Source organism: Amblyomma maculatum, chromosome 10 (genome assembly GCF_055883805.1).
Source record: "Amblyomma maculatum isolate TAMU_Amacu chromosome 10, ASM5588380v1, whole genome shotgun sequence".
Lineage (NCBI taxonomy): Eukaryota > Metazoa > Arthropoda > Arachnida > Ixodida > Ixodidae > Amblyomma > Amblyomma maculatum.
This window is the reverse complement of record NC_139353.1, coordinates 84,066,820-84,090,912: the sequence shown is the minus strand read 5'-3', so window position 1 is coordinate 84,090,912 and position 24,093 is coordinate 84,066,820. Positions and strand designations below refer to the sequence as shown.

Here is a 24,093-nt window from a genome sequence, read left to right as displayed (position 1 = left end):
ATAAGCAGTATAGCAAAAATGACTTTGGAAGGAATGAAATTGTTTCCAACAAAGCTTTGCGCAAATACATTTTCTTTTTCTATCAGGAGCTTGCGACAGCGCAACACGACAACGTAGGCACTATACTGTGTCAGCTTGCTGCTTATCTGATTCTAATTTAAGATGATTAGCATTAGCAGCATTTGAATTGTTTTAGTGGTTATTTTATTACATATACAAAAGGAAAGAAAAGATGTTTGCCAGCCCCGGTATCTGATATCTGGAGCACCTGAACAAGGGCGGTGGAATTAAAGGGATAGCGAGGAAGGGGTAGATGAAATCAAAGAGGTGAACGATAGGGAGAAAGGACAGGGTAGGTAAAAATAAAAAATATATTGTATATAAAATATAAAAATATATCACAATATATATACACTATGACACAATATACAGTAGTTCGCTTGAGGCCCAGAGTAACGAATGCAGCGAGCTGCCAAAATGCGGCCAGGAAGGTAGCTTGCTTAACTTCCTTCAGGTCACTTGCAGCAGCCTTGTTACTGTATACGTGTTAGTAGACTATAAACTTGGGCTGATATCTCATATGCAATGCTGCTTGGTAGAGCACTCACTTCATTTCAGTGTTTACATGTGTCTATGCCATTTTTTGTTTTTACTTTCAGCAGTCTTGGAGACGCAGCCGCTCGTTTATTTTGGACAACTTTTGCATCCTTGGCTCCCTACATGTACAGTACATGTACCAAGGTATATATATGTGCATTATATTCAGTATTTTCATTTTATTTTTCAGTGCATGAGTATCGTTTCTGCTATGGATAGCAATTTGTTAAGTGACTGAAAAACATTTATAGCAACAATTAAAACATATGAGTGTCAATCTGTGAGGCCACATTGTTGCCATTGTCGTTGGTATCGTCTGGACATGCCACACCCTATACCCAATGAATATAGTCATTCCACCAAACTGAAATTGAATCTGGGTTGCAATACACACTTATACGCTATAATACCCCAGCACTCAACCCAACACTACGTCTCGTAACTGCCACACTTGTTGGCTGCTTACTGCACCGAGCTACTCCAGCGCTTACTGTTAGCATTACACACCCATATATTTTTATTTATTTATTTATTTATTTCAAATACCCTAAGGGCCTTTGCGGGCATTACATAGGGGGGGATTCATCACATAAACACAAATAATTTACATTACAGGCAAAGAAAAAGCTGTAAGCAGAAATAGGTGCACAAAACACCATGAACAATTTATCCAGTGACATCTAGATGCTAGAATCTAAGAAAGAAGACATTTAGAATGGGAGCAGTTAGGGATAAGAGTAGATGGAGAATACCTCAGTAATCTGCGATTTGCTGATGACATTGCCTTGCTAAGTAACTCAGGGGATGAATTGCAAAGAATGATGACCTGGACAGAAAAAGTAAAAAAGTAGGCTTGAAAATCAATATGCAGAAGACTAAGGTAATGTTTAGTAGCCTAGGGAAGGAAAAACAGTTTAAATTAGGTAGCGAAGCACTGGAAGTAGTAGGCGAATATATCTATCTAGGACAGGTAGTAACAGCAGATCCGGACCATGGAAGGGAAATAACAAGGAGAATAAGACTGGGATGGAGCACATTTGGCAAGTACTCCCAGATTATGACTAGCAGTTTATCGGTATCGCTCAAGAGGAAAGCATACAACAGTTACATCTTACCTGTACTTACCTATGGGACTGAAACGTGGAAGCTAACAAAGAGGGTTCTACTAAAGTTGACAACGCAGAGGGCTATGGAAAGAAAAATGGTAGGGATAACGTTGAGAGATAGGAAGCGTGCAGAGTGGGTCAGAGAAATAACTCAAGTCACTGACATTCTAACGGAAATCAAGAAGAAGAAATGGTCATGGGCAGGACATGTAGCGCGAGGAAAGGATAAGTGATGGTCACTTAGGGCAACAAACTGGATTCCAAGGGGAGGAAAGCGTAGCAGGGGGCGGCAGAAAATTAGGTGGGTGGATGAGATTAAGAAGTTTACAGGGGTCAAGTGGATGCAGCTCGCACAGGACCTGGTTAATTGGAGGAATATGGGAGAGGTTTTCGCCCTACAGTGGGTGTAGTCAGGCTGAGGATGATGATGACGATCTAGATGCTTAAATTAGCATTACCTCATGGTATAGACATCCGCTCACTTGTCCTTGTTGTCATCCATGGCTTGGGCTTACAACCTCCGACTGCTTACTCCTTCACACCCTCGTAGGATAGTCGTGCATGGCGTGTGAGTGCCGTAGATATAAACCAGTATCCTTCAATGCTCTAACCTCACCCAGTATTATTGAGCACTAGACTGGCTTCAGCATTTTGCGCTGCCCTAGCTTAAGCATCTGTTGCGAAATTAAATATTAGCAGCCACATTCTCCTGATGTTATTCTTGCTTTAAATGGACATCAGTATACAGAACAACAGAATGGTGATGGGAAATCGTATTTCCACAGATACAACACAAATGGAGTTTTAGGCCTCGGGAATGCTTTAGATAAATATTTAACTTGATCTCAAACAGTTCAGGCCTGCCATAGTCAAGCCCCCACTTCGCTAAAAAAAAAGAAAAGAAAACAAACAGCAACAGCACGCTAAAATGCAAATGCATATGGATACATTGACGTCATTTGAGAGGCTACACATTTCACATTCATGCGACGTAATCGTGCGCAGCCACTGCACTTCCTTGATACTGTCCAGACCTGTACCTGCTCATTGTGCCTTACATTCCCTATTCTTGTGAACTGTTTCAAGGAGACCTTGTCAGCGGCTTGTGTTACCTTCCCACGCTTACAGCCACTTTTGCCCTTGCATGCAACATGCTTGATTCCATGATCTTGAAAAGGCTATAACAAGTTCCTGCATTCACATGGAAGCAAATTTGTAAATATGTCGTAAGGCACCTGTTATGTCTGGGCAAGTTCTGTTATGTCTTTTTTTTTTGTCCTACTGTTATATGTGCTTGGTTTTTCCATAACCACTTCTCTTGATGTCATACGACTCGAGATGCTTGGGGCATTAAACCCCATAAACCAGTTACCAACCAACCGTCTCTTGGCACTAGCCTGATTTCTATTATTCCACAGTTTTTCAGTGGCAAGAAAGCATGCTGTCATCAGTCTCTCCTTCCTCCATCCTTTTGATCGCTATGTGGTTATTTCTTTCCCTGTATCATATAAGGGGGACACTCTCCTATGTATAGATAAATCAGCAACCGTGCGGTACCCGCTTATTGCAACATTCTTAACAAAACATATTCACTGCAGCTTAAATGTGGTGCTGTCATTATATCATAAGCAGAACAGTCCTCTCGGCACCCCTGCTCCTGACCTGAAGCTCCGGATTCTACACGGCCTACCCCGACGTGAAGCAACTTTGCTGTGCTGCCTGTGGGTTGGTGTAACATTCACAAATTCTCATTCGTTTGTGATAGATATGGCTAATAGCCCTGCATGTGCAACCTGTGGGTCTGACGAGACTATAGGCCACATTCTTTGCGAGTGGACCACATACAATGCGGAAAAACAGTTTCTCTGCCCTGCACTAGAGTGTCTATATGGACACCCGCTGACAGAAATCAAGATTATATGCCATTGGCTGCGGCGATCGTCTGCGGTAAAGACCTCCCAGGCACTGCTCTGCTTCATGAAAACCACGGGCCTGATCGGTAGACTGTGATTTTGCTGCGATGCGACGTGATATGGCTGTGATGTGACAGTACTGACTTCATATTTCTGTAACTTTCTTTTACACATCACTTTTATATCCACTTACCCCCTTCCCCCAGTGCAGAGTAGCAAATCGGTTTCTTCTTCGGTTAACCTCCCTGCCTTTCCTCCTCTTTCAACACCCCTGCCTATAGTTACACTCAGAACTTGCCTGTGCAATGAACCTAAACCTGAAGTTGCAAACCAAGATGAGGTGAAAAGCAACATAAAGTACTGTAGTTCATGGTCAGGACTTTTATAGAGACTCCAATTATAGTTTGATTCAACGGCAAGTATCCGAAGGCTGTTTGCTATGCAGCACGCACGGTGTGGATGTTCTTGATTGCATACAGCTTCCAAATTTATTAAACTGTCACCACAGAGAAACGAAAGAATGCGTCATTCCAAGCATTTAGTCGAGTATCGAGCACACTGTGATATGTTCATGTTCTCCTTCTTTCCCCTGGCGGTCCGCGAATGGAATGGTTTAGCCGATGAAGTGGTTAATTGCTCATCACTAGATGGGTTCAGTTCACAGCTGGCAATTGTTCCTTGAGTACCCTATATATGTGTAGCCTGACCTCTGTACAAATATAGTGAAACATGTGTCTTCAGTGTGATTGTATTGTACCATATCCTTCTTTTCCATTTCTTGTTCCACACTGCCATATAGAATTATATAAAAATTAGACAAGTGTGGGTTGCCAGTATTCCTGTCATTTGCTGTTTCTATATTATGCCCCAAACCTGCAACAGCCTCCAAAAGGAGACTAGCAGTATGTATGAAATAAAATAAACCAGTTTAGAAAGCTTGTGCCTTTCCTTGCTTTTTGGACGGAACACAAGTTCTCGGGCCATACAGGATCTGCAACTGCTATGGAGGGTCGCACAGACAAGCTAGGCGCTGCCCGATCAGTTCATGTTTCATTGTCAGTATATTTTATGTATATACTAAGGGATACCCCCCCCCCCCCCCCCCTTTTTTTTTTCTCTCTCACTGTGGCCAAGGCCAGACAGGAAAGAGGACAGGCCATGGTACTCTTGCCTTGTGGAAGGCGAGGGGACGGGTGAAAGGGATAAATTGAAGAGAAAGTGTAAGGTCACTAGGGGTGAGTTGGCTCCTTTTCCAAGGCTAGGGAACATTGGCCTATCTTGCCTTTTCTGCCTAGCCTTGGCCACACTGCCATAAGTTGTCTCCGAGTGTAATTGAAATCGAAAATGACTATTAGTGGGATTTGTTTTTATGCTATGTAAGGCGTAAATTTTTTTTCGTAGCCAAACTGAATCTCCCTTTCATGCCTGGCGTCTGCCTATAAACTCGTCGAATTTGCGCCTAATTTAAGCGAAAAACGCCATCCTTCTGCGCAAATTAAAATTTCAAAATTCGCGGCCATTATCATCATTATCGTTTTTGTAGCGTCTCGCGCCATCTGTTGTGTATGTACACCAAAAAGAGAAAAAGACCAAAACATTCAAGATGGCTGCCTCTATGTTTTGCGCTGAGACGCATAAGTGACCGTCTTTTTTGAAGATATCTTGTCCTGAATGTTTACCCATAACAAAGTTTCACGGTCCTCGCTAATAAATAACACGTCCCGCATCCAAGGTGCTGCTTTTTCTTGCAGGTAAGGACATAAGACGTCAAAGGGCCGCCGCACGTCCTCGCGACGGCGCGATTGTTCCCGCTATACGAGATGTTGCGTTTTGTTGCGCCGGTTGTTTTGTGCTTTATGAAAGTTATATCTTTGTGCTTAGGTTCAGAAGTGTGCACCTAAGTGCCAAGAAATGGGTGACGCCGGGACTAAGGAGGTTGAATCAGGACAAAAAATGTAGGCTTTTCTCTGGCTGTCCAAACTCTATTCTGATCTGCTTACCGCTGTTTTTGCCCGAATTCCATCGCTTTTAATATAATTTATTAACCTTTTTTCCTCGCCCAGCACATTGATGAGCACTGCGGCTACGTAGGGCCCATCGCGCGGTATTAGAGGGAACTGCTCTTGATGGCATAGAATGCCACCACGGTAGGGAAGATTTCTCCTTTGGCTACTACTCTTGTCTGCACCCCTCGCTCTGTTGATGACATTCGAAACGGCACCGCATGTTCATTTACCTTATGGAATGAAAAACGCAAGCGGTTTAACTACTACCGAGGCACTTTTTTGTGCGACTTTTATGCTTCTGAGTGTTCTTTGCTAGAAGCTCTCCGGCACCGATGCTTGCTGCTTGTGCTAGTGGAACGGTAGTAGTAGTGGCGTTCACGGTTTACATTGCTTGAAAGCAGTTTGTCTAGTGAACACTTCGCAGACTTGCAGCTTGTGTCAGCAATACGGCTATTTAATGCAGCAAAATAGAAAAATATTAATGCCATTGTCATGATGCGAGCCCAAGCTTTTAAGAATGGAATTATGTAGTGGTTGCATAGCATTTGACCCAACAGTCAGACAGATGACTCCACAGGCTGAGAATATTTAGTCAGCCATTTCCTTTCCTGTCCTGTGTACGTACCCTCTCTCTATTTTGTAATGTTGGTAATTTCCTACAACTAGAATAAAGCAGCTTGTGCTCTGCCCTGTGAACCATTTAACATCTCCTATTCTAGACCTGCTCAGCACAAGTGTCAATGCTTTTTTCTGGATAGTGCACCAATCAGGCCAGTAGAAGACTTTACTGCCAAATAGTGTCATAAGCTTGAGCTTATTGAAGGCACTGTGCAGCTGAAAAAAGCCATTTAGCAATCGCCATTCCTTGCAACTTTCAGGCTCCAGGGTGTTTCCGAAATGCAAATTTATTGAAGAACCCTGGCTAGTTTTGTTCAAGCTTGGTTGCGGGCTAGAGTGCATCATTTTAAATGATGCACATTAGCCAGCTGGCAAATTTGCACAATGCTAACAAATTAGGAACAGCCCAACAGCTTGAGTAAGCTTGAAGCATGCAATAAAAATGGATTCCTCACAGTTAAGCAAGGTGCGAAACTTTTGATTATCGGTTTTCAGATGGGCATCTTATGCACAACAGCTGTACAGGAAACATGGATTTCATGTTTGGCGAAAGAAATTTTGGCTTTGTACACATCTTTGAATGAAGCTGAGCATTGGGCTTTTCAAAATGCATCATTTCATTTTCTGCATGTGCAGCTTTGTGGCCAAGCTTTACCTTAGCTTTGTCACTGCAGCCTCCTTGCACACAGCGCAGGTTGTGCACAAATGTTGCTTGTTTGCAAGGCAAAATCTTGCAGAAAATGTTTCTGCACCTGAACCTATGCCTACAGGTACACCAGCTGGGAAAACTTTTCATGCCATGGATCTGTTTTCAGCCATGTTCACTTGTACCCTGCTGCGGTGGCTCAGTGATAAGAGAGCTTGATTGCTGATCCCAAGGATACAGGTTTACTCTCAGCTGCGGTGGCAGCTGATGGAGGCGAAATGCAAGGCGGCTTTGTACTTTGCGATGTCAGTGCACATAAAAAACCCAGGTGGTCAGAATTTTCTAGAGCTGTCCACTACAGCATCCCTCATAGCCAATAGACATTAAACCCCATAAACCGAACAGAACACTTGTCAACTGTAAACTTCCATGAGGAGAAAACAATCTATGCAGCTCAAAAGCAGGCCCTGTGGCTGCAGACAGTTCACCAAAATATACATGCGAAATTAATTGCAAAATAAAGTACAATCCCTTTGTGCACGTTACATAAGGCATTGCAATCCAAGGCAAGCACAGATGGTGGAGGTAGGTGCAGCGTATGTCTGGTTATCAACAGGCAGTATTTCTGTGCATATCAGCAAAGTATATGGGGTTTTATTTCCAGGCTGTAGGAGGGCCACAATTTTAGCCTCCTGGGAACCTTTATTGTGCACTACTAATACTGCTGCATATCATACGGGCATCTTCGCATATTGCCTCTATTGAAGCAGCATCACTTTTCTATGTAAAAGTGAATATTCTAGTGTCTCATTGCAGGTCTGCAATAATCATTGTAAAAATGTTGAGAATCTTTCAGACGACTGTGTACAAACTTGACTAACTACACATAACTTTCCGCATCCACAAAACCATATGCTGGCTTAGTCCTTTATCTCAGAGCTTCATGTGTCATTGGCAATTGTGCCAGTATTGCCAGTGACAAGTGGCACTTGTCCAACCTGCTCTTACATTGCTTGCACTGCCAATGAAAAAGGAATAGATCTGGTAAATACATTGATTGCATTTTCAACTCTACAGAGCCATAGTTATCCATGGAAAAAAAATGCACATTTCAGTCTAGCACATATTTTTGGCATGACAAAAGTCATTTTATGATAGTGCCACACACAAAGAGTGCCGGTGGCGGTGATGCCTAAAAAAAAAAAAAAAAAAGAGCTCTTTCGTAAAGTAGTTCAGACAGCAGCTTCGCTGACAATCTAGAATTTGTACCTGACAGTTACTCTGACCCCGTTTGCGATGTGCATACACTGGTAAAAACAAAACAAAGATGGCGAAGTGACAGCATGCTTTACTAATGAAGGAAACTTTTTAGAATTAGAATGGTATGAAAAACATTACAACTAAACCTGGCGATGTTAGTATGTTTTTCGGGAGTTAATTTGGCAGTTACAGGGTTAACGTGCAGCTAACTCTATATATTTAGCATCAATTAAATGCTGTGTATCTTGGGGACCATCATTAACAATGTCATGCATGTGAGCCATCACATGCTTGAGTTCATTAAACATACAAAATATGTAGGCACCTTTTATTCAGACAGCATTTGTATACAAAATCAAAAGCACCATGGTAATGTCAGAAGCAGCTTAGGCATATAAGCACAGCCTATTTTGAACATGACGTGGAACAGGTTCCTTAGCCCTCATATTTTTCAGAGTCGGCTAACAAACAGATGTGCATTTGCAAAAACCTGCATGGTATGCAGATGAGCCATTCCTGCCACTAACAAAATGAGCCACTTCACAGATTTCCATATGGTCCTTCCAGGTTTTGAACTCTGCAAAAAGAAAGATTTTCCAAGTTGTCAAAAGTGAGTCTCAAAAAAAGACAGCTAGAAACAGAACTCTTGTAGACTGGAAAATACAAAATACAAAAAAAAAAGTACAGGTATTGCCAACACCAGCGGATTGCACAAGTAAACTGCGTATGTTGACATCAATTTTTGGAAGCAGATTTCAGAGGCTAGGCTACACTGCCATGCAGTCAGCCATAACTACTGCTGGATGAATGTCAACATATCCAAAATGAGCTAGATAACTTTTCCTTTGTTGTCCTTTGTGTGCCTTCATAGAGGCTCTGACTAGGCTCAAACATGGCAAATAGACTTGTCCTCCGCACTCATTGGTTCTTTACAAAGCCTGTCACTGGAAAGGCCTAAAGCTTTTCCTATTGGTTCATTGACTTGAACATCTTCGGTGTAACTCCGCCTGGTTGGGTACTTGAAACAAAAGTTTAAGAAACACCATCACCAACCAAATTTTTTATTAGAACCCGACATTTCGGGACCAACTTGGTCCCTTCCTCAGGGGCGACTGAAGTTTGAGGCCCGCAGTAGCAGGCACACGTGGCGAAGTCCAATTGTGTAGCAGAGCCAGGGTAGCGTCCCCGGATTCCTGTTCACTGCTGCAGCCGTCAGCCGGATGAACCGAAAAAAGACGTGACGTCTTTTGAAAGAATTCGTCTCCACATCAAGTATGTTCACCTCGTCAAAGGTGATTTTGTGGTCGGCACATTCGCAGTGCTCGGCGAGGGGGGTTGCTTTTCGAGTTCAATAGACCCCTTTCATAAATGTTAAGTCGGCTTCACCTCTATGCTGCATTCCCCACTAATGGCAGAACTGCAATGTATTGAAACATTGTATTATGGCCATAATTCATATGATTTATGCATCAGAACATATTCGCATAACTGCCCTATTACCACTAAATGCATCTGTGTAGAAGCAATACGCGATTTCAGGTCTTATATCGCCGTTTTTCTGGCAGCCAGTGACGCCATGTTTGGGGAAAGAAGCAGCGTGGGAAAGCCTACTTAACGATTTTTGCAAGGGGTCCATTGCCGAGCGTCATTTTTGTGCTGCAATATGCGCCGACAGATTTTTTGTTTCGCCGATATACGAGGCAGAGCACGAGATTTTATAAATAACGCCTGGTTATTTTTCTTTGGGAATACGGTCTTTTGGTAGCGGCAGAAAACGGCAGACTGTTGAGGTAGGTTTGTGCGACACACAGACGTGTTTCCGCAGGATGCGTGCAAGCGCATCACTGGTGCCCGCCACGTATGGGAGGACAATGCGAGGGCGCTTCGTCGTTTCCGTGCTGACCGACCCTCTTGTCCTGCTAGCTCGACGACGGGAAGCACATTGGAATAAAGGCGCGTGTATAGCCATTCTTCTTCAGATCGGCCAAGCATAGGCCGCTGCCTGCTACTGCGGGCCTCGAACTTTAGTCGCCCCTAAGGAAGGGACCGAGTTGGTCGCGAAATGTTGGGTTCTAATAAATAATTTGGTTGGTGATAGTGTTTCTTAAACTAGTGGTTCATCACACCGATTAACAAGCTACAAGAGCCTACATATGCTCTTTGCAACCTTGTGTTCTTATTCCATCATTTACTATCAGCCAAAAAGAACTCGGTACTCTGTTTGACAGCATTATCTGCACACTGGATTCACTTTTATTTCGTTGCAACAAGGTGCCAATCACGACAAAGGCACTGGTCATCGAACAACAGAATGCCCAGTGCTCAGTTTAAAGGCAGCAAGGAAACAGAGGTAAACCTGCCAAGTACAATGATCAAGAACAATGCAGAAGCAGTGATGTGTTGTGGCAATTATTCGAGGTAAATCTCTGTGCATCATCATTGTACAACAAAAAGAGTAAAAGCTGCGTCCAGGTAGCGTAAAGCGTGAAAAAAAAAAAAAAAAAAAAAAAGCTTTGCGGTATGACTTCCCTCTCAAAGAAGCAATGGCCCAATGCTCTACATTGAATAGAAAGGTAGGCAAAAATAAACATCAAGCAAAATATAAACAGTGTCTATCAGTTATAATAGGGCTATAGGCACACAACATACAATTTCTGGACATGTATCATCCCTGGGGTGCTGTCAGCAGCATTTGGGGACAATTCCATAGCCCATTTCATCTAGATGAGTGAACTTGATTTGCGGAAACAGCAGCATAAAATTTATGGCTTTCATTAAATCCACGATGGTGATTCAGCATCCAAACCTAGAGTCGGTCTGCTGGCTTGTAATCTTCATTGTCATTTAGGCATTGGTGCCTTGCTGGCTTTTTATGCGCAGCTGGGCGAGTCGTCGGGCTACTTCTGCACGCTGAAGGTAGGCAGTGACACTGAGGCTGTCCTTTTCCGTTACATGTGGCATCAGCATGACATCGAGCGCTGTATTAAGGCGAAAGCCTTTAAAGGGAAACTGCACTGGTTGTAGATTTTGATGAGTTTCAAGGAATCAAATGATTACAGCTTCCAGGTTAAACATGCAAGATATCTTCGCGCTAGCGTTTCAAACAATGGCGCAAATAGCGATTTAAACCGCTTCAGCTATCGAGCTTCTCCTCACCACACAGCGACGTGTGGGGGGAACATAATGACATCATTGACGGCACCGGTATGTTTCCCGTGTAGAATGGCTTGGTTGAAAGAAGTAAAAACAAGGCTACCAAAATTGAAGGCCCAGAAACATTGTTTGATGGCATCAAAAAAAGGACCGCATGATGTGGGCGAAGGTAACGAAAAGAAAAAAATATTACCGTCCTTGATGTCATCATAGAGCTTCTACGCAGTCCTTCAGTGCTGTGAGGAGAAGCTCGAATTGTAATCGTTGATTACTTCATCAGTTTTAAAGATAGCACACAAAGCATTACCGACAGCTTATGGAGAGTCAAATTCCTGAATGTCGCAGAATTCTCGAAAAGTGAGGCAGCTGCGCTTTAATGGCTCATACTGTCGGCGTTCGTTCGGTCACAATATAGCTTTCAATCAAATTACATCACCTGAAACCGAAACTAATGTCATCGGAAAAATAAAAATCCTGCATCCCTCGCATCGCCAGCCTAAGCTTTAACCAACTGCGCCACGCCCGGGATCGTGAACTGCACATAAATCTTGTCTACAGTGGTTTGGTTTGGTTTGCGGGATTTAACATCCCAAACCGACTCAGGCTATGATAGATGCCGTAGTGGAGGACTCCGGAAATTTTGACCACCTGGGGTTCTTTCGCATCGCATAGAACACAGGCGGCCTTGCTTTCGTCTCCATCGAAAAGCGGCCGCCGAAGCCCGGTTACGATCCCGCATTCTTGGGAACAGTAGTCGAGCGCCGTAACCACTGCCTTGTCTATCGTGAGGATGAGTTAAAACACACATCAAAATTCTCCTTGTCTGCATGATGCTGATGCGGCCACTCCCCTTTGTAGCGAGGGATCACAGAGTTCTTCATTAGGCCAATAAATAAAGGAGTAGAAAAAGAACAAAAACTATACCAACTGCTGTGCATTGGTCAAAAGTCCAGAAAAAAGAAATGAGGAAGGAAAAGAAGGTTTACCCCACCAGTCAAGGCGGAGAGTTTTTTGTATGATGTGGTCTTTTGTCGGCTTCTCTCTCAACGACGCTGAGTGGATTCAAATCTGGACAACTAGGAGGCCACAAGTTGGGAGTGATGTGGTTATTGGAAGTTGTTGGCCAGCCACTCGTGGGTGACGCGGGCGGTGTGGGCGAGAGCCGTATGTTGCTGAAAGACACAAGGTTTTCCTTTCTTTCGAAACAGTATCGGTCCAGAGCTTCACAACGGTGGCAAGCACCTCTGCGTACTCGGCAGTATTAATGCGGAGTCCTTCTGCAAAACAGTGTGGCAGCATGACATCGCCCTTGTTGCTGACGGCTGCTGACACCATCACACACAAATTTTGTGTGCAATGCTGTCGGCACCTCATTAGCGCTTCCGTAAAGCCATCTTTCATTATGGCAATTAGCTTTTTGGTCTTGATCGAAGTTCTTTTCATCTGAAAGAAAAAAAAAAAAAGAGCATTCCAGGCTCTTCAGCTTGCCTAGCAAGCGCTTGGACCAGAGCAGACAATTCTCCCGAGCTTTACCACAAAAGAATTGCGCCCTCCTCATGACACAGAAATGGTACCGCACGTCCTCGTGCACAGCAAGCCTGACAGCTGACTCTGCGACATCGAGCTCCTTTGCAATGGCCCGCATTGACTTCTCTGGGTTGTCACTCACGATGACTTGCAGCCTCTGAAGAAAATCAGGTGTTCTGACGACGTCTGACCGCTGATTGTGTTTTTTCCTTTTCGCCACAGATGCCACGTCACCGTCACAGCACATCAGTTCTGTTCACCCCTTGTTAACAAAAGACCTCGCTACATTCAGAAAGTTGGCAATTTCCAAGTCGCTATGGCGCGCGGCCAGTGCGACGAGGACTGCATGGCGTTTCATTTCCTGCGTCAACTTGTACGCTTCCATTATTCAACAAACTGCGCAGTATAAATGATAAGGGGTCAACCAACAAGAAGCCGCATGCCTAGATACATATGCTGAGCCTGCTGGTGTCTATGGCGATAAGGAGTAGTAACGTCAAATACCTCATGCACCAGTGAGCTACGAGACTGCTATAACTGTGCCTAGTGACGGGCAATCGAAGTAGCTTCAACATCCTCGAGCCTTCCCTCGTGAAGTAAGTGGTCAAATTCATCATTCGCAAAGAACACGCAGTGAGCAAAAAAAAAAAAAAAGAAATTACAGGCTCTCAATTTGTGTTTGAAGTTTTCAGGTGCAATCAAATCTATTCGCTGCAACCCATCATGCTTCGAAAACCTTAATGAAAAGCATGGGTAAAAAGTTGTTCAGAGTGCAATATGAAAGACCTGCAGTAGACCTGCAAGTAGTGCTAAAGGAACACTGAAAGAAAAAGTAGGCTTGCAGCGATGGTATACTGGCTCCTAATCACAAAAACACCACTTTCACTGAAAACAAAACTCTTATAAGGTAGAAAAAAGAGAACAGAAATGCAGGCATTGCAGAAATACAGAAATCGCAAATGCATGCACAATGACATGCAAGGGATCCCGGAGGCTGCCTAACATGTATTATGGTTGCATGTTTGAATTGTTAACTTTTGTTCCAAAAATGGCAAAAAGACAGGCTAAATATTGGAAGCCAAAAATAAATTTGCGCTTGGCAGTGCCACAGGCAGTCAGTTTCGTTTTGGTATGTTTTGGTTCTTTGAAGTCACAGCTATGCATTTGGCATCACCACATGGTTTCATTTTTGATATACATGCTTTGGTTTACAAGTGCGGAGCAGCAGAGTTTTCCTCTGATGAAGTTCATGCCTCAGTAAGCGCTTCTCTATTGAAAAATCTGGTATGAAATGCACACAGGATTAAGTTACAACTTACTGGGCAGAATAAACCCCCACAGACCCGAGTGGAGCTGGGAAAGAAAAGAAAGGCTGGAAAAAGTAAGATTTAAAATGGTATGGATGCTTATAAAAAACACCTCGAAAGGGATTTAATCCTAAGTCCTTTGGAGCTTTAACTGAATGTCTTAGCCATTGCGCCACACGAACAGCTGAGACCTCTCGCATTACATTACTTGTGTAGTGCACTTGCATTTTTTACATATTTTTCACTCACCCCTAAACAATTGCATCCCAAGTGTGCTGAATGCTTTTGCTGGCTGTTAATAGTGTCACCGATGTCTCATATCTATGATAAGCATAGGATTTTGCCAAAATATCTCTATTTCTCTATTGTCTGCTGTCCCAGCGTGCATGCACAGACCTTACTGGCACATCAGTTTGCCATCTGCAGGGCAGCGACGCTAGAGTACACCACATAAGGTGTAGACACCCAAGGAAGCATTGAACGAAAGGGAGCTCAGTTGGTTCATATTAAGAAATACAATAGTGAAGGAAACGAAATAAATTGAACAAAACAGGCCCTGTGTACCCCTTTTTTATTTTAACTTTCTGCCACAATGCATTGTTCACCCCTTGCTGCTATTCAAAAAAGACCATCTGTAGCAGTCTTTACTCGTCACTCGTGATGGTAGCTCGGCAATGTCAGTGGCCGCATCCATAGCTTCGCTAGCTACAAACTTTGCCGCCACGTCAGCGCTCGTACATTCTATCCTGTTAGTCAAGTGACCGCAACTCTAAAAAGCACCGCATGCTCTGTGGGTGCCAAGGTCAAGATTCACTGCGAGAACTTTGCAGTCAAGCTCAGGATCTATGCCTGGTGCAAACAAATAGACGGCTTTGGCGAACTGTAGCTTTAATTTCAGCTGCTGCTAGATTGCACTGCTCGCTATGCATCAAGAATCACGGAGTCTATGTTTACACCATCGTTTGCGTCATTTTCGCAAGTCTAAATCCCTTGGAAGGAAAGCAGACCTCTTCAACTTCAAATCGAAATATCTCAGCAATAAATGTGTCTTGCTGCAGGACAAGCGACAAAAAAGTCACGAAACACTGCACTATTAGATTCTAGCAACAAAAAATATTGTGATGGGTCCCATACTGCAGAAAATCTGGCATGCATGAAAAATTAGGGCATGTATCTGGCAAGTGGCAGGAAGGTGACGCAGCACTGCAATGACTGTCCGTCAGGTTGCGTGACATCACAAGGCCACATGACATGACCAAGTCAGCAGGTGCTGCCACACAGGGTGCTTTTTGTGGTATCAAGTTAAAAAGGAAAACAAAGAGAACATCGCTTGGAGCAATTACGCGCCACTATTTGTTTCTTGCAGGTGTATCCGTGAAAAAGGTTTGTGCATGCAGGGCTACCTGGAATCACTTGAGGCAAATCCTTGAAGCCTTTGTTATGAAATATTAAAAATTGTAGAGGTTCAGCTCTCTTTGAACCAAGTCAAGAGCATTAGCCATCGGCCGGTGCCGCATTTGTAGCTGCCGCTTCAGTCTTGGCTTGATTCCGCATTTGGTAAGCTTCTTGGCAATAGGCTAGTCTGGCTTCTCGTTCGATGTCTTGGCAACCTGTCTGGCATGGTTGCAGTCTGTCTGGCACAAGTGGATTCCTCTACACCACACTGCCTCCTTTTGTCATGCCGCCTGGTGAATTCGCCCAACACTATGCTCGCGGTCTCGACTGCACTTACCCAGAAATGTTTTAAAGCAACGAACAGAATATGGGTGCACAAGACACAGACAACAGAACATGTTGCTGCCGCTGCAAATGAATGAACGAAATAGCTATTAGAAATGACAGCAGTGCCTACTCTGCTGGCAGAAATCTTGAGCAAAAATTTCTCATCAATTGGCCCTAATTGGCTATACAAGGCCATGCGACATTTTCCCATGAAAATAGCAGTGACTAAAATTTTTCATGCTTTCACAATCATCACTTAGCAAATAATGACCTGCTTTTGTTTCGCACTACATGCGCCATAGTGTCAGCAAATAAATTGCAATGCTGTTTGTACAGCAAGCGACTGCAGGCAAGGGACACATCTGGGTGATATTTTTGAGGTAGTCGTGTAAGCCAGATATCGCCCAAGTTTCTAGGGCAAAAAAATTATGGCATGTAATTTCTCCCTAACAAAGATTACCAAAGTACTGCCTGCTGAGAACTTATTCTCGGCAAATAATTTCAACAGTGTATGGAGCAGAGCATGAATTCGGGCAGCCCGAAAACCTGGGCCGGGCTGGAAAATTGCCATTTTTATTGGTCTGGACCTGGCTCGGGCTTGACATACAGGCCTGGGCTTGCAGCTTGCAGTGGCGGAACCAGGCCAGGCTGGGTAAAGCTGTGTATGGCTTCTTTTGGAGATGGAATTCAAGCACTAAAATCATTCCAGTGGCTCAAAACTCGATAGCGAACTGTACTACAATGGAGGTGTTATGAAGTGCTGTAACCTGTCATGCATGACACAGCCCGTTTGCATAAGCACGTGCCTACTACTGAAGTACTCAACGCCATCAGCTTAGGATTTCTCAGCAATCAGTGAGCAAGAGGGTAGCTTCTAACCTTTGTGTTACTGCTAACGGCTGGACATTTGAAGCCTCATAACAGCCCATGGACAAGGAACTTCAATTGACTGCTCGGCAGGCAGCCATCTGTTTATAAAAATTCTGACTGTCTGCTTTGCCCCCCCCCCCCCCCCCCCTCCAAAAAATGTCTCTACGCTACAATAAATGCTGTAGGATAAGAGCTTATTGCTTTAGGAATCTTTACATATCCAATAACATATACATGCACAATGAACAGACACTACCGCTTTTCGTCTCCACAGAGATGTGGCAATGTGGCTGTGATTTCTTCAATGAATATGTAAATTTTGGTTTTTTCTGCCCTAGCCCACTCATGTTCCTGGGGCAAAGTTGCCAGGGGCAGTCTTTTTGTAGGTGATTAAGCAAAGAACTTGCACCAAGAGCCAATTGCTTATAAGGGGTCATAGTTAAAATGCCCGTAATCCATACCTTTTAAATGTACATTGTGCTAGATAGCTTTACATAAAATGTCTTCTCAAAATATTCTTCACCAAGCCTTTGCTTCTGTCGGTGCTTTAACTGTGCCCTTCTCTACCAAGAATATTTTGCAAGGTTTGTCTCTCATCTTGATTTATTGTTATGTGCTAGTTAAGCAATACATTTTTAAGGCGTCTGCTCAGACTTACTTTGCAGGTTTGGCACGGGCCCTGTCGTGGAAGCGCAGGCCGGGTCCACGGCCATGTAATCATTGCCGATCGGCTTGGTACCATGGGCCCGGGATGGTCTTCAAACGTGGGCCAGGGAAGGGGCTGGAAAATCCAACCCGTGCAGGGCTCTAGTAAGGAGTGTAAGAAACTAAAGGTACATACAGGAAAGAAAAATCACACACACATAAGGGGAGTTCAGTAGCGAGTTCATTACTTCGAAGCACCGCTACGTGGTCTCCGTGCTACAATGGAGTTGTCTAAACGGTATTTACGTTATCATTTCTGTTGTCTCAACAGAGCTTATCCTTTTGTCGTACCCGACGCAAACTAGGTAAAATTTCATCAAGGGTACGCAGAATATCATCCATATAGCTGCCGCTTTTGGCTGTAAAAGGTTCAGTGCTAGTTTTGAGCTTTTGGTGCTCAATATGTATCACTAGTTTCAAGCTACAAGCAGATCAATTAAGGGGAAATGAGGGTGCTCGTAGTGATGCTCGAGCGATATCATAGGCAAGTACTTCACCCGGATGTGATCAAAACGAACAGCGTATGGAGAATCGGGGCCAAGAACGAAAAAAGCATAAAATGAGCTTCGTCGCCCTAAGCAGCTAATCACTGACGAGTGCCGTGAGTATCTGGTTGATAAAAGACAAAGCATCAAGCGCCAGTCAGCAGCATCATAAGACAGTGCAGTGCTCGCCTTCAACCGTGCTAAATTGGCGCGTGCTGTAAGTGCATACCTTGGCACAAATCCCTGCAGTATGTGACAAATAAGAACGGTAAGCGGACAGCATATAACCACGAACATTGCACGCAAAAGGGGCAGCTAAAATTTGAACATGGCGGCACCTTCATTGGCATGCTTTGTCCACAACTAAACAAATCTTTTCACAGAACGGGCACTAACCTTTCTGTACCGAAGCCGCAGCAGATGTGCCAGGGTTGTTCACGGCGCGCACACCAGTCAGTTCGATCGCACCCGTCCGTGGAACAGGCACAGTCTCGTTTACTACAACAAAAGCCACGGCACCAAACCGCCGCCGCGGCACCGGCGGCATCCCCAAGCAGGGTGGGTGGCGGGCGATGAGCGGTAGCCCGTTGGCACGCCGTGCCCCCAACTAGGGACAATCCGACCTAGGGATTGCTAGGGATTCAGGGCGACTGTCCAGCAAAAATCCAGGCAACACTGGCATTATTCATGGCGAGTTTTAGCCGCTCCCCTTACCAGAACCATGACCGGAACTCTCTGTTTACTAAATGTCATGGAGGAAGGAAAGTGCTAAAGGTACTAGAGAAATAGAAGCAGTAGTAGGAGCAAGGAACTCTTGATTTTGGTTTGTTTTGGTTTCGGTTTTAATTTCGGGGTTTTGCATGCGTTACGCTAGTGAATTTTCCTTTTCCAGGGGACACGTAGATCACCGCCGCTTGTGGCGGGGGCTAGCCTGCCACTGAATTTTTATCTGTTGTAGGCCGCCATTTCACCTGCCACCGCTTCCGTGGTGGTGGATGACGGCTGTTGTTGCGGCGCGCGTCTTTCTCTCCCTCTTCTTTTTTTCTTTCTTGCCTGTTTTCTCTACTGTCCGCACGAGGCAGCGGAGGCGGAGGTGGCTCAGCTACAGAGCCAGTAGCAGGCCCGCGCATTTTCTTTTCTTCCTGCAGCCACAACATTTTCCACAGCGCAGTCACCACGACTGTCCAAATGAGTCATAATATGACATATTAGGCAAACCTTCCAGCGCTCTCAGTGCTAAGCAACTGCCAATTCACAAGCGTTTGCTTCGGTGGGACACTGGCCCGATCGCAAGCGCTCTGATCTGTCATCTCGATCGACAGTAGTTCGGCCACTCAATGGGAGCCCAGTCAAAAAAAGTCAATGGGTCCAATTGGGAAGACCAGTCAGATTTATTTGGTTCTGCCAATCCCAAATGGTTTGTCCAATGGGTACTGTCCAACCCAACTGGTTTCTTCAGTCCCAGTTGGGAATGAAGAAACCATTTGGGCATCCCAAATGGGACTGAAGAAACCAACGGGGCATCCCAATTGGGATTGAATAAACCCATTGGGCTAATGGGAAGCCCAATGGGTTACTTCAATCCCAATTGGGATTCCTTCACTCCCAATTAGGACGCCCATTTGAAACGAATTGGGCTTCCAACTGGGCTTCCCATTGGTTCTTTGTCCTAAGCAAACATTCCCAATTCGAAAATTCAAGTCAGTGATATCCTTGACTGAGATGTGCACAGATATACATACCTCCATAAATAGACAACAGTGAAAATTTTAAGTTCTTATAAAACGTATATGCCGCTTAATCTTATTGATTATATTGTGTTCACTGTGAGTGCAGGCATAATTAAATACGTGAACTCTGAATAACAAGGATGTGTCACTGGTCCCAGCAGCACTGTTCAAAGAATGGAGTATATAAGTCTGCAACCTGTGGATATATACATTGAATCTGTGTTAGTTCCGTATGTGTAATGCTTGCTTGTCTCTTATGATTTCTGTAAAAAATTGTAATTTCATTCCACTTGTATAAAAGTTGGCTCCCCTATAACTTCTGGACAGAAAACATTGAAATTGCATCTCCATTCTTTTTTTTCTTTTTTTAAGCTATGTGAGTTCAAACCATTTGGGCTCAATGGGTATGCCATATAAGTTCAATTAGTGAACCATTTGGTCTTCATGGGTGACCAATTTCCAATTGGGAGCACCAAATCATATCAAATGGTCAGGCCCAATGGGTGGCGAAAACAAAATTGGTTTCTGACCAGTTAATTTCAGTTGGGAAATTCCCAATTGGACCCATTGAATTTTTTTGACTGGGAGTACTCGGGTCCGAACCAGACTGCGACGGCAGTGTTTCGGTGGAGGCGAGACGGAAAGGCGTGTGTGCGTGTGCTGTGCATGTCAGTGCACGTCAAAGATCCCCAGGTGGTCAAAATTATTTCTTAGCCTACTACGGCACTTCTTCCCCTCATTCTCGCTTTTCTCCTTCCCCTAGGACACCGTTCAGGTGTCCACGGAGAAAGTACGTGCAACAGATACTGCACATTTCCTTTTCTATAAACCAATTTACTTGATAAACCTTTATTACCGAAGAGGAGAGTTGAAGGTTAGTAGACCACTCTGATCGAAAATGGAAACTTCGCAAGTAAAGAGTGCGTCCAGACCCAATTTTCTTTCTCAAATTCCAGAAGCTATGGCACACAACCATGCCCTTCAAGATGGTGGCAGACAGGCCAGTCTAGAAATCCCTAAATTTATCAGCCGTAAGTACATATATATTATGTTGCCCGCAGCAGTTAAGATACCCACAAAGGGCCCGACTGATCAGATTTTATTAAGGACAATAAATTTCATACAATATAGCGTCCACGACACCACCAACATTGCACATCACGCACGCACGTCGAGACACGTCGCGAAACAGCAGATAGTCGGTCTCCTATAAAAGGGCAACGGGCTTGTTGCAGCTCGCCGATGTCGAGCGAGCCACGAGAGAGCACACATCTAGGTGCTTTTCCTTCTTCTGCTCCCACATTTGTCCCTTCCAGGTGTTTGCCTAGAGGCGTTACAGATACTGCACCTTTTCCTTCCTATAAATCAATTTACAATTTTGCAGCCACAGATGTTACATGAGAGAAATTGACGTATACATTTCGGAGGTAGAATTTTGTGGGTCCACATACAAGTTTAGAGAGTTTTGTCGAGCATTCAGATCTATATGTACTACACCCTAAAACAAAACATACCTTCATATGGGCTCAGTAAATTACGTTAGCTGCAGTTACGTACACCAGCAGCTGAGAAGCGTGCCACCATGTAGAATCCAAGGCTGGAGCAAAGAAAAAAAACAAGAAAGAAAGTGACTAGCAATGCGGCCATCTACTTAAACGTTTGCCTGTGTCTTGTGCCATCAACAGACTCACAATGACTGATGCTTCTTTCTGTCGACATAATTTCCTGGATTATTTCAGCTTCTCTCTCAGCTGTAACATATTTCTTTAGCTAAAAAGTTTTGCAGAATGAATGTATTCTACAGGTTATCTCACAAAACAAACTGTTTCAATATGGTGGGATGCTTGGAGAGTCGACATAATTTCCTGGATTATTTCAGCTTCTCTCTCAGCTGTAACATATTTCTTTAGCTAAAAAGTTTTGCAGAATGAATGTATTCTACAGGTTATCTCACAAAACAAGCTGTTTCAATATGGTGGGATGCTTGGAGATATGTATTCATACCTCTTTGAAGATGGAACAGTGCAAAGAAGCTGCAGTCATTTTGTCACCAGCATACATACATTATTTTCTTTGCATACCACTGAGCCACGGTACAAAAGGTCACAGTACATTGGGAATAACGAGTAACCCATCCATGATTGCTGCACTTTAAAGCCAGCCAGTCACAGGTGGTTGCACGAAAGACAGTTGTAGTAGTTGCGCGCCTACTTGTCTTGCGCGCCACGCCCCTCAGTTATAACGGCTATATATGCCGCCGCGCCGCGTGCTGCTGCGCACTTCGCCCTGGCTTATCACGGACAGCGCCCAGCTCTGCTGGCGCTCGCCAGTAACTTGTTTCCGGGAATAAAGAAATTCCCACCGCGTGCTTCACGGCTGCTGTCTTCGTTTTCCTGCCTGCACGGAAAAACACCACATAATGGCGACGAGAATCAACGCATCGACTGCGGGACCCTGGAGCTAAGCCCTGGTGCCGATACTGCAAGATGGCCTCCCAGCTCGGACTAATGGAACCTTTTGATGACTCGACGAGTGACTGGACGTCATACGACGAACGCCTCGCATCGTACTTGAAGGCGAACAAGGTTCCGGACGACCTTCAAGTCGACGTATTCGTGAGTCTCATCGGTCCCAAAACTTACCAACTCTTAAAGTCTTTGACTGCTCCTGACAAGCCTACTTCGAAGTCACTAACAGAGTTGAGGGAAATTTTGAGCAAGCATCTGTCACCGAAGCCATCCGTTATTGCTGAGAGAGCGAAGTTTTATCGCGCCGTGCAGCGTGAAACGCAGACGATAGCCCAGTTTGTGGAAGATATACGCAGGCTGGCTCAAACTTGCGAATTCGGCTCTTTTCTGGACGATGCGCTTCGCGACAAATTTGTCTGTGGATTACGGCGAATTGACATTCAGAGGCAGCTGTTTGTTGAGGACAAGCACCTAACATTTCAGAAGGCAATTGACCGTGCTTTGGCCGCCGAGGCAGCAATGAGCAATGCAGCGACAGCACATGACTTATCGGATAGCGCTGAAAATGTTCACCGAATGCAGGGTGGGAAACAGAAGCCTAAGTACGCTAGCAAAAGTGGCAAATCCCAGCCGTGTTATCGTTGTGGTTCTTTCAAGCATGATGCACAAGCATGCCCGCACGTACGAGCTACTTGCTTCGAATGCAACCGACAAGGGCACATACGAAGAATGTGCAAAGCTAGAAAGGAACAGAAGAAACAGAAGCAGTGCATGCGCACGCTTGAGTGCAAGGCTCAGCTCGACCTAACTAAGCTAAATAGTGTCGACGTGTCCAGAACGTCACCCATAATGGTTGGAGTGAATGTAGAAGGAACTACCATACGAATGGAGCTTGACACAGGAGCAGCAGTGTCAGTTATGTCGCACAATCAGGCTAAAGAGTGCTTTCCCGGTATCCGTTTGCAACGTACAACAATGCAATTGAATACATACACAGGGGAAACTGTAAAACCTGTTGGCGTAATGAATGTGCTCGTCCGCCACAACAACCAAGAGGCACGTCTGCCGCTGTACATTCTTCCGCAAAAAGGGACACCGCTCTTAGGTCGCAACTGGCTACAGCATATCAGACTAGACTGGAGTGGAATTCAATGTCTTTGTAAGGTGTCCGCTACACCAGGCAGTCCGCCGGCAGCATTGGAAGCGCTGCTACGGAGAAACGCAGACTTGTTCAGTGACGAGCTAGGAACCATACAGGGAGAAAAGGCAAGTCTCCAGTTCAAAGATGACCAAAGACCACGTTTTCTGAAAGCACGAAGTGTACCTTTCGCTCTTGTGGAACGGGTAGAGGCAGAGCTAGAAAAGCTCGAAAGGTTGAGAATCATTTCTCGCGTCGCCAGTAGCAGGTACGCTACACCAATTGTTCCTGTGATAAAGCGTGACGGATCAATTAGAATTTGTGGCGATTACAAGCTCACTCTGAATCCGATTCTAGACGTCGAGACATACCCGCTTCCTAGGTTGGATGAGCTTTTGGCAGCATTAGCCGGAGGTCAGAAATTCTCGAAAATTGATCTTAATCGGGCTTATCAACAAGTCGAGATGGACGAGGAGTCAAAAGCCTACCTAACCTTGAACACGCACAAGGGCCTGTATGTTGTTAACCGGTTGCCTTTTGGCATCGCCTCAGCACCGGCGATCTTTCAGAAAATCATGGACAATACATTGAAAGGACTTGAAGGCGTTACTTGCTACATCGACGACATAATGGTCACCGGAAAGACTGAAGAGGAGCATCTAAGAAATTTAGAGGCAGTATTGAAAAGATTGTCTGAGAGAGGCATCAAAATAAAGGAAAAATGTGAATTTTTCAAAGACAAGCTGCAGTACTTGGGACATGTCATTAGCGCGCACGGAATTGAGCCGGCTACTGACAAGCTAGAAGCTATAGCACAGGCTCCGCGTCCTACAGACAAGCAG

General features: G+C 44.6%; 1 long non-coding RNA gene across 1 annotated transcript; it reads right to left on the bottom strand.

The window, feature by feature from the left end:
• Window positions 1–8,454: 8,454 nt before the first annotated feature.
• On the bottom strand, window positions 8,455–18,496 carry LOC146176914 (uncharacterized). The gene is made up of 3 exons (XR_014701578.1): window positions 18,312–18,496; window positions 17,384–17,506; window positions 8,455–8,723 (listed from the first exon to the last, which is right to left on the bottom strand). It is a non-coding gene; the product is annotated as an uncharacterized LOC146176914 (long non-coding RNA).
• Between the last annotated feature and the right edge of the window lie 5,597 nt (window positions 18,497–24,093).